Below are 11,229 nucleotides of genomic sequence, written 5' to 3'. Positions count from 1 at the left end.
AGGATCTGGTGACAGCCACCCCATTAGGCTGTCAATGCAAACCCGCTTAAGAGGAGAATGTCACACTATTTAGGGCGTAAGAGTTTGCGATGAGTGGCAATTGTTGGTATCTTTAATGGAGTGGATACCAGCCCAAAGTTTTAAGGATGATTCTAGAACTTCCTCTTTGGGAGCTCATGGGATGATCTACCTGAAGTGAACAAATGAACTCACATAAAAAGAACTATGGGTCGGGGGCACCCAGGAGAGCTCAGTGGATAAGAGCACTTGATATGCAAGCCTGAGGACGTGAGTTCAGAGCCCAGCACTTGCACAAAACGCTACCGATGGTGATCGGCTTGTAAGTCTAGCACCGTGGGAGTGGGAACAAGGATTGCTGAGGCTTGCTAGACACCCGCCTAACTCTAGGTTTAGAGGACAGACAGGGCAGGATACCCCATGTTATCCTCTGGCCTGTGTTTATGTATGTACATCCTGAATGCTCACACACACATCACACACTCACGCCAATATAACTGGAATGTTAATTTTTATTGATTCTAAGAACCATCAGTTTCCAGTAAGTGATACAAGCAAATTAGTGTATATGGGAGACCCCTGACCTGGACTCAGAGGTGTGGGCCAGGTAGATAGCTCGACTTAGGCAAAGCACTTACCTTGTAAGCCTGAGGACCTGAGCTCTAGCCACAGATCCCATATTTAAAAAAAAAAAGGGGGGGGGCATGGTGGCATGTGCTTGTAATCCAGGCCCGGGGGAGCTGAAATAAGCAGATCCCGGGGCTCAGCAGCCAGCCAGCCTGGCCAGTGAGTGACCATGTCTCAGCAAACAAGGTGAATGGCTCCTGAAGAATGACACAGACATCTGTGGTCCGCTGTCCACATGTTTTAGCGCCCCCGCTTTAGAGTCCTGGAAACTGAGGCACAGGAAGGTTCTTCAGCAGCCAGGTGGTTTCTCTCTGGCCCCCGAATGCGATCAGATGTCTTTGAAAACGGTGAAGTAATTCAAGCTCCAAACCAGGGTCAAAAGGGCACCCTAGCCCTTTGTCGCTAAATAGGCTGCTATTTCTGAAGGGAGGAAGCGAAGGCTAGGGAAAAAACAGAAGCGCCATCATCTTCAGTGCCCGCAGATCCTGTTTGTCATGGCGGACGAGCTCCTTGCAGAGGTCTCGAAGATATGTCCTTATCACGTGTGTATTGGGACTTAGACCTCACTGGCACCTGCCCACAAGTAAGGTAAGTTTCCAGCCCTGCAGGGCCTAAGTAGTTCCCGTGGAAAGGGATCTACAATACATCTTGTGGTTTTATAATCATGGCTCTGCATAGAATGGTTCAGATGGCGCTCAGACCTTGGAAATCTAGGTGATTTACGTAAAATCTTAACCTTGAGGTTGGCTGCTCTAAGTTTCTCTTCACCGCACACTGTTTCATCAGCAAGAGCACCAGCTGACTAATAAGACAGTACACACATCCTGAGATGGGGCCTCTTCAGGTCCCTTCCCTTCCTTTCTTCCTCGAAGGTCAGTTAAGAACTTCTACCTGGGCTGGAGCGATGGCTCGGCAGTAAAGAGTGACGGCTGCCAAGTGTGGTCCCCAGCACCCACACGGAGTGGCTCACAGCCATCTGTAACTCCAGCTCCAGTTACTGACAATGTCTTCTCAGGCATCTACACACATGTGCTCGCGTACACATACACAAAGAAGTAAATAATAAAAAACAATCCTAAAAGCAGTAATTCCTAGCACCGGTGACACGTTCCACTGGCCAGAGAGTATTCGGTGATTCGATGTTATCATCACTGCTATGAGTCAGAGTGGGGAAAGTCTCAGGTTTGGTTTGGTTTTGTAAATAGCAAATGTGGCAGCCCAGAGACAAATGACCGAGGGCATTAGGTACTTTGGAGATTCTTTGAAGAACTGTTTCCATGATATGTAAATGAGAAAAATAGTGAGCCTGGGGGAAGCTGCCAAAATGAGTGGCCCTTTCAGGAGGTCCTGGCAGCCCTGCAGCCAGCCCTCAGAGTGGCCCCTAGATAGCAAACAGAACTTGAAAATGACAGATCAGTAGAAAGCACAGGGTTGGAGGGTGCTGTCTTGATAGTCATCAGACACTGGTGGACAATCCACTTTTTTTTTTTCATTATCTTAACTGGGAAGGAGAAAAACTTGCATTTAACAATTTGTGTTTGTTTTTGCATTGGAAGTAGGGTCACACGTAGCCCAGGCTAGCTTCAAACTCTCTGAAGCCGAAAATGATCTTAAATTCCTGATCCTCCTACTTCTGCCTCCCAAGTGGGCTCACAGTTGCACTAAGCAGGCCTTGTACCATTCTTTAGAAGTACAGCTTTCCGTCTCCAACATGGACTCCACAGGGGAAGAGTCCACACTCAGTCCTGATGTGACTTGATGAGCTGGGAGGGGTCCCCTTTTTCTGAGAAATAGGAGTGGGGGTATGGGGAAAGGGAGGGAGGGTGGGACTGCAAGGAGAGGAGGGAGGGGCTGCAATAATCAGGATAGAAAGTGAATAAATAAATTAATTTTAAAAAGGAAAAGGAATTACAAAGCAGATGTGGCCCGTGCCTTTTCTAGCTTCTAATGAGGGAGGGCCCTGTGATGCAAGTGAATAGAGATTACAGAATTTCATATCATGTTAAATGCAATGAAAGAAGCAAACTAGGGCAGACCAGGGCTGCGGGGGCCGGGGGGGCAGGGCGAGTGTGAAGTCCTTTCTGAGGAAGTAGTGTGAAATTCACATCTGACAACTGAAAAGCCAGCTGCTGATGAGCCAGGAAGAAAATCCAATTTCCTTCTAGGAAACTCCAAAATACAGTTGTCCCTTATTTCAGTAATGCCTAACATTTTGGAGAGATGCAGAATTCAAGTGACACCTACAACAAAATTGGGCCCCAGTTGTTGCAAAGCAAACATACCTTTTTCTGGAAAATCTTAAGGACAGAAACCTTTCATTGTAGCAAAGGAAAGAACATTCAGAAAAGATTTCAATGAAATCAACTAAACACCAACACCTGGTTGGACAAAAGGCCCCCACTTAATTAAGACTACAATGATTATTTCCACCAATGTCTACATCCTTGGGTCTTCAAAGTGAGGCTTGTTCCCTGGAGAGGGCGTGGGAAGGGAGATGGGGGTTTCTCCAGGGCAAACCTAGCCATAAGGTCCAGGTGGATACCAGACCTGTTGGCAGAAAGGGGATGGGAAAGAACCTACTGTGTGTTCCAGAGCAGCCTTGGCATCAGAGAAGTCAAAGCATGAGACCTCAGCACACAGTGGGCAGTGGGGATGAGGGCGGAGCAGGGAAGCCAGACCGTAGAAGCCATGACACCAGGCAGGCAGGATGTCTGGAACATAGCTCAGACCGCAGCCCCTGGTCTGGATTGGCCGGTTGCAGACCCAGTGGAGAAAGACTGATGTGGGCAAAGCCAAGCTTTCTCTTGAGAGCTGGCTCATTCACCAGGGCACCAGTTCGGAGCCCTGGTGCAGAACCAGGTCAGGCTGATAGCAGAATCACAGTGAGATGCAGATGAATTGCTGACCCCGAAAACTAAAGGGGGACCGATAGTGAGAGTTCCAGGTACCTCATCAAGCCATGGTAGCAGATGGGGGGAGGGGGTCATTTTTATCATGAATCCCAATGTCACTCTGAAATCACTCTACCTGTAACCCTGGGGAAGTCATAGCTTGGTAACAAGGCTCAAGTTCTCCTGTCCATACCCTTACCCTGGCTAATTTTCCATCACCCTGATTCAAGGCCCTTGTGGACTTGATAACAAGGGTTTCCCCAGAGAAAAAGATGCATGTCTGAAGCCCTTCAGAAATGTTCATTTACTTGAGCTCTGTAGCCAAGCCAAGGCCCTTGGGTGCTCCCAAACAACATGGGGACTCAGGACTGGGTGGGAACTTATGTTAAACCTTCCTGGGGTTGTCATTTCAGTGGGATGGGACCTGGACAGGCTTATGCTTCTAAGTATTTGATTTAAAGGTATAAATTGGAAAACCAGCATTAAAACCTGTATAGGGTATGGTTGGCTGGGAGAAGGTCAACTTGAAAACCTCTTAGATCTGGATAACAGGAATAAAAGGGACTTGCAGTAAAGCACTCACAGTTTGCTAGGCACTGGGCTGAGATCCATCCTTACGACGATCCCATGAACTTACTGGACTTTACAGATGGGGAAACAGAGGCTCAAGAAAGAGCCGTGCCTACACAGCTCGGACACACCACACTCACATATCCATCAATGTTATATTTGTCTTCGGTGTTTATCATATATTCTTAGGGAGAAAGGGGAGGCCGGACAATTATATGTACACCACGCTTTAAGGTGTAGAAATAGGCCTACAAGAACAAAGGCTCCAGAGCAACCCGAATGAAGGCAGCTGTGCCTGTGTGACAGGTCTTTGGGGGGGGTGCCTTCATTCTCTTTCTTTTATGAGCTATTTTAGTGTTGTCATGTTATTTTTGCAATAAAAATTTGAATGTATTTATAGTCAACCTTTGGACTAAATTTGGTGCCACCCTGGGTGGCTGCCAGGAGCCGCCTTCTCCCATTTCCACGGAACGTATACTTGGGAACATTTTTCTTTGCCTGAGCTTTGACCGTCGCCCTTAAATGGAATCAGGTTAGCAAGAGGCGCCGTCCCGGAACCAGGCTGCGGCTGTGACAGCAGAGGGTCCGCCAGCTGTGCGCTGGAGCAAGTGTGGGAGGCCGACCTCCACCCCGCGGCCTCACACGCCTTCCGTGGGGTGAGTGTGCACAGCGCCCTGCTTCCCAAGAGGTCAGGGCTCCGGAGGCAGCCGTCACCTGGGAAGCCTGACCCAAGCCAAGCGTCCAGGCTTGACTGCATTACAAGAAGGAAGAGCTCGGTGTGGCCAGAGGGGAGAGGGCCTCAGAAGGACACACTTAGGAAGAGGGGCCATGCGGGGTGGCAGGAGAGAGGAATGTGGTTTTCTCATGTCAGACGGGACTCTGAGTGGGGACAAATAGCACAATTTCACCCCCTCCCCCACACACCACACCACACTTGAGCAGAACAAGTGACGGAGTTGGTGTGGTTTGTTTCAGAATCTGGAAGAAATTTTGAGAGGAAGTTAGGGGGATGACGGGGCCAGGAGGATGGCATCCTTTTGAAAGACTAGAAACCAACTTTCTGTGGGAGCTGTAGGAGCTATACTTTGGAGCGGTTAAAGATGGCAGCTTTTCTGACCCCTGAGCCTGGGAGGGTGGCCAGGCAGGAGCGAGGGACAAAGGCAGGACTCCAATCATGGAGACCTAGGGACTGGTTAGGTCTGGGGTGAGGGGTGGTGACAGAAGAATGTCAGAGACAAGTAAGAGGGTTAGTCTCTGGGGTCCTTTAGTCTGTGCCTCTAGGGGCGTCAGGACAGGACACGGGGATTCAGAGATAAGAAGCCATGCTGATCATTTTGCAGCAAGAGGGTGATAAATACGTTAGACCCCTCTTCAGTCCCGCCTCAGGTGCTTCCCACCTTACCTGCCTCCTGTTCCCGTTGCCCGGATGCTGTGAGATCCAAGCTGTTCCCGTTGCCTGGATGCTGTGAGATCCAGCAGTGACGGGACCGGCTCCTTTCCTCACCCAGAAATTTCCCCACAACACGGTGATAACACCTGAAAAGGGCTTGTACCAACACATGAGCAACCTGAAAGGGTGGAATCAGAGCCAGATGGGCCAAACCTCTGAACAGTGCTGGGCAGAATCCCCGTACCACTCCTGGTCCCACCATCCCGGCAATGCTTACCCTGGTCCATAGCTCTTCCTGGGGGTGCAAGGCCTTTCGACTGAGCAGCAGCCCCACTTGGACATACTTGACTTACTTGCATCTTCCTATTGATTTCGCCACTCTCCTGCCTCTCTCCTCCTGATTCCACTCTTGTCTCTAGAACTGCAGGTCTAATAACAAATCAACACACCAGCCTCTGCCCGTTCTCCGTTCCAAATGCTAGGACTGTTTGGAATCTAGCTTTTCTCAATAAAACTGTCTTCTAGTGTTCAGGCCAAGGCCGGAACAGTGACATCTCATTTCTATAGCAAGTATACATGTGCAGGTAAAAATAATTCTGATGTTGGAGGTATCTGTTCTGCATTTACGTGGGGCTGTCGGGATTCTCGTGACGTCCTGTGTCAGTCTGCGGGACTGCAACTTTACAGGAGCCCATGTCACACAGCACCGCGTCACTAGGACAACAGAGGGCTGGCAAGAGATGCCTGAAAATATCTGCCAACTTGAAATTGTTCTTACTTCCCTGGGCTCTACATTTTCCTGCTGCCTGGCTTTATACATAACTATTGCTTTTTTAAAGATTTAATTTCATCATTTTTAATTACATGTATGATGTATGTTGTCTGTGTGTACATGTGGGTGCAGATGTCTCTGGAAGCCAGAGGCATTGGATCCCTTGGGAGCTGGAGTTACAGGTGGTTGTAAGCCACTGATGTGGGTTCTGGGAAATGAACTTGGGTACTAGCTATTAGCCAATAAGCTGTCTCCCCAGCCTTGACAGACCAGTTTTTTAAAATGGCATTTCCTTCCTGCCTTTTGCTGCTTGTGTCTGCTGAAGTAGTGTGGATGGAAACTTCCATGAAACACAAAGCATGCTCACAATCCAGCACATACTTTGATCATACAATGATACATCCCATTCCTGGCAGTGGATCTGGAGTCCTTCTTGGGGAATATCTAAACACGTAGCCATTATCATGCCTTTGTGGGATACTCTGCACTCTGAAATCCCCTTCCTTACTGATAGCCCTCACTTGTTGCTTTTTCCTTTCTCTCTGATTTTTGGTTGGAAAGGGGGAAAGGAATAAGAGAAGCAATTCTCCCCTTCCCACTTAATAAAAGGCTATACCCTAGGTGCTCTCAAAATTTCAGTTACGTTAAAAATCACACACACACACACACCACTTATTGGGGGCTCCATCTTAAAATTTCAATCAGCCTTTAGGTTTTTAAAAAGTGTATTTACTTATTTGTGTCCATGCATAAATGTGTGGGTGATCTCTGTGTGTGTGTGTTTGTGTGTATGTGAGAGAGAGACAAAGAGAGAGAGCATAAGATGGTTAAGGAAGCCCCTGTGTGTGGAGTCTGCTGATAGCTTATGGAAGCTGGTTCTCTCCTGCTCTCTCCTTCCACTACGTGGATCTCAGGGCTCAAACTCGGGTGTCAGCTTTGTGGCGAGGACCTTTACTGTGAGCCATGAGTCAGCTTTTTATCTGGAGGGGTTTCTGGAGGTGGAAAAAGACCACAGTCGTGGTGGCTTCTCTCTCCTCTGTGGCTCTGGCAAGAGGGCTGAGATTGCGGAGGTGTTGAGCTCAAGGTGGCCAGGGCACTTCAGCTGGTGAGAGAGAGTGAAAGGTGCCCTCTGACAGCCGGGCTGCGACCTGTCAGGGTGCAGACAGAACGGCTGTGTGGCGGCTGAGCTTTCAAAGGGAAACACCTCTGGCTTTTCCGTCGCCGTTCTTCTGTTTCCTCTCCCTGGCACCTACTTAGACCCCACCAATCTAAGCCCCTCTCACTCCCAACACTCCCCCTCCGTGCGCCGGCACACAGCAGAGCAGTGGGTCATGGGCAGCTGGGTTAAATGCCCATGACCTGACATTTTTTACTGTCACCTTCTGTCTCTCACCCACGGCCCATTGGCTTCCGTAATCGGGGGGAACTATGAGCAATACAAATGGAACTCTTCTTGTCAAGAAAACAGCCAAACTTCTAGAACCCTGGGGCCGAGCAGCCTGGCTTTAGTTCCCACGTACTGCTGGGAGCTCTGCCTCGTAGCTGTCATCTTCTGAACATTTCTACCACCAACACGGCAGGGTGTGTAGGCTTGGTTGTCCCGGCTTCACAGCAGCAGGGTGCTCAGGTTCAGCTGGCCTGGCTTCACAGCCCTGGAGGCAGAATCCAGCTTTGGTCCTTACTTGACTTCTTCGAGTTCTTGTGAGACAGAGAGGCAGCATCCAACTCCACAATGGCCTCACAGACTCTAGTTACTCCTGTCATTTCCCTGCTCACCTGCAGAGAGCTTTTAAAAGACATCTCCTGGTGTTTATTTTAATCTTTAGTTGACGGTTTTCCCCCCAGTTGAAATCTTTGTCCCTGGAATTCCACCCAGCTTGAGTTGCCCAAAGTGACTCAGTGCATTAGAGTCAGTAGCAGAGCTGCAAAACCCCACCACTGCCCAGACCAGGCGCTCTGGCACACTTGCTGCACGGATGAAATGACGGCAACTATAAACTGCTATCACCGTTATTCCGCTTCACAAGCTGAAGCGGCAACGTGTTTTCTTCTGAAGCCTTAGAGCTAGTTGGTTAGAGAGGGTTGGGGGTAGGAGTATGGAGGCAGCTAGACTCTCATGTCTGCTTCTAGTCTGATGTTCTGACCTATGATGGGTCCAGCTTTAATGCGGTCCTTTCTGCTTCCGTCTGAGCAGGTCAGGGAGGGAGGGGTTTGATGATAAAGATAAGCAGTGATCTTCTGTAAGCTGCCTCCATCTCCCTACAGACATCTTACTATGCTAGAGAAGACAGGGGGATGGAGGCTCTGACCTGCAAGCATACTGGGGACACAAGTTTGATCCTTTGGTTCTGCATCAAAACCACAAACATACTCTTCCTCCTGAGAGCCTGTCCTACAGGGATGGGTGAGAGTCCAAAGTGTGGAGTGTCGGAGTGGGAGCCTCTGGAGGAACTGCTCCTAGAGCTGAATGCAGAAACATGGTCCCAATGAGTGACCAAAGAAAAAAAGTCACTAGAATAACACTCAGGCACATACTTTTGTGATGAGTTCAGAGCTCTGTGTCTGTCTATATTCTTAGAGCCAAAAGCTTCAGCAAATCTCACACAGAACATGTATTCTGGTCTGCGCGTTACAACAGCAAAAAGAGCTGTGCAATGAAGTCCTAACAGCGCAGGGATCCCCAAGGTGCAGCATATGGTGGAAAGGCCAAAAAAAGCTCGTGATGGGAGTCACAGATGATGTGAATTCCTCTTCCTTTGCTCTCGTAGCCCTGGAACTAGAACCAAGAACTTTTTGCACGTCAGGAAAGTTCTCTGTCACTGAGCTGTATCCTAGCCCAGTATGTGAATATTCTAAAAGCCACTGAGTGAAGTCAGGAGATGTGGCTTCAGTAGTTCCATTTCCAGCACGAAAAGAAATCTGTCAGGCTCGTGAAGTATTTCTCAATAAAGGTGTAAGAAAATATCTTGGAAGACAGGACCACAACTCTTAATAAAATGCTTGAAGAAAGCCAGCGTCTTGTGGTCATGAGTTACCATGTCAAACAACTAGAAACAAAAAACAAGAAACACTTGTACTCAGGAAAATTCAGAGTAACAGAGTAATCCAAAAAGAAAAGAGACCTTAAAATCTGTTTCTTTTTCACAGAAAAAAAAAATCCTAAAATTTATATGGAAGTACATAAGACCCCAAACTGCTAAAGCAATCAAAATTAAAATTAGCAGTGGTTTCAAATTATACCGCAGAGACATAGTGATAAAAACAGTACGGTACAGGTAACAACAACAACAACAACAAAAATAGATGAATAGATGATAATGGGGGACCCAGAGATAAGAGCATGTCGCTACAGCCACACAGGATTTGACTGAGGTGTCAAATACAGTATTACTTACTTTTCTATCGCTGTGACAAAACACCATGACTGAAGCAACTTATTGAAAACGGCATTTCACTGGGCTCGTGTCAGATGCCAGTTAAGAAAGCAACTGTTTTCTTTAACCTCGACAGCTTCCTAAATAGCCATACACCGAGGCTGTGACTCATTACAAGCTTAAAGCCCTGGGGCTGGGCAGATGACAACCTTCTAAGCTATCTAGCTATCTCTCAGCTACACAACCCAAGCTACTTGCCAAAAGTTGTCCTCTCTGGGCTAGATCTGCTCCATCAGGCCATGTCCTCTTTCTCCATCTTCGGCTCCTCCTCCTCCTCTCCCTGCCTACTGATCCCCTTACTCCCAAGCCCAGGATGCTAATCTCTGCCTTCTTCTCTTCTGCCAAGTCCCAGGCTTCAGCATTTCTATTAACCAATCAACTTTAAATTAGGTAGAGCAAGGTGTACACACCAAGGACAGCTGGATGTGAGAAAGTGCTTGTCTGGGTTGCGACCAGACCTCAGGCCAGTGACATCAGCATCTGGAAGCACAATGCGCAAGACCCTCCTCCAACAGGCCTGCGGTGTCAGAGGTTCTGAGTCCATAATGGGAGCGTGAAGGCATGGGGGCAGGAACAGCTCAAAGTTCACATCTTGATCGGGAAACAACAAGAGGTTTTTGAAGTCTCAAAACCTCTCCCATGACACACTTCCTCCAACAAGACCACACCTCCTGACTCTTCCCAAACTGTTCCACCAACTGGGGACCAATTATCCAAGCATATGAGCCTATAGAGGATGTTTTCACTCAAATCACCACACATCTATCGGGGGAAAAAAACCACAGCCTCTTCAACAAATGGCACTGGAAAAACTGAATAGCCCCTTGTAGAACAATGAAACAGTAGATCCTATCCCTCACCCTGCATAAAAATCAGTTCAAACTGGATCAAAGACCATACTTGTAAGATTGAAAAGTTTGAAACCTCCAGAGGAAAACACAGGTATTAAATACTGCAAGATATGAACGTAGCCAAGGACTTTCTGAAAAGAGCTTCAGTAGCACGGGAAATAATAGCAAGAACTGGCAAATGAGATTGCATGAAATTACAAAATTTCTGCATAAGAATGGAAACATCTTCAGAATGAAAACATGGCTTACAGAGGGAGAAGACATCCTTCCCAGCAACATAGTCAAGGCATTGGTAGGTAGACTGTAGTTGCGCTCAAAAAATAAAATGCCCATTAAATCCAATCAGTAAATGGCTAATCTTGGTTGTTCACTTGTCTGTATTTAAAATCAACTAAAACCCAGGCTTCTAGAAACTCCTATGAGAGATTTCCTTAGTGAAATTATTTGAAGCATAAAACCCACCCTATATTTAGGCAACAGCTTCCTGTGGCCACCCACATAGAAGGACACGGAAAATGGAAGCTTTGCTTTTGCCTGCTGCCCTCACTCTCACTGGAAAATTTGTTCATCCTGTTGCTGCACCCAGAAGAAGTCCAACTTCTTCAAGAATCCAATGTAGACTGAATTTTCCAGACTCCAGAACCAGACCTGAGACTGTAGACGCCCAGGCCATGGA

Source organism: Meriones unguiculatus, chromosome 10 (genome assembly GCF_030254825.1).
Source record: "Meriones unguiculatus strain TT.TT164.6M chromosome 10, Bangor_MerUng_6.1, whole genome shotgun sequence".
In the NCBI taxonomy this organism is placed as follows: domain Eukaryota; kingdom Metazoa; phylum Chordata; class Mammalia; order Rodentia; family Muridae; genus Meriones; species Meriones unguiculatus.
This window is presented reverse-complemented; position numbering follows the sequence as displayed.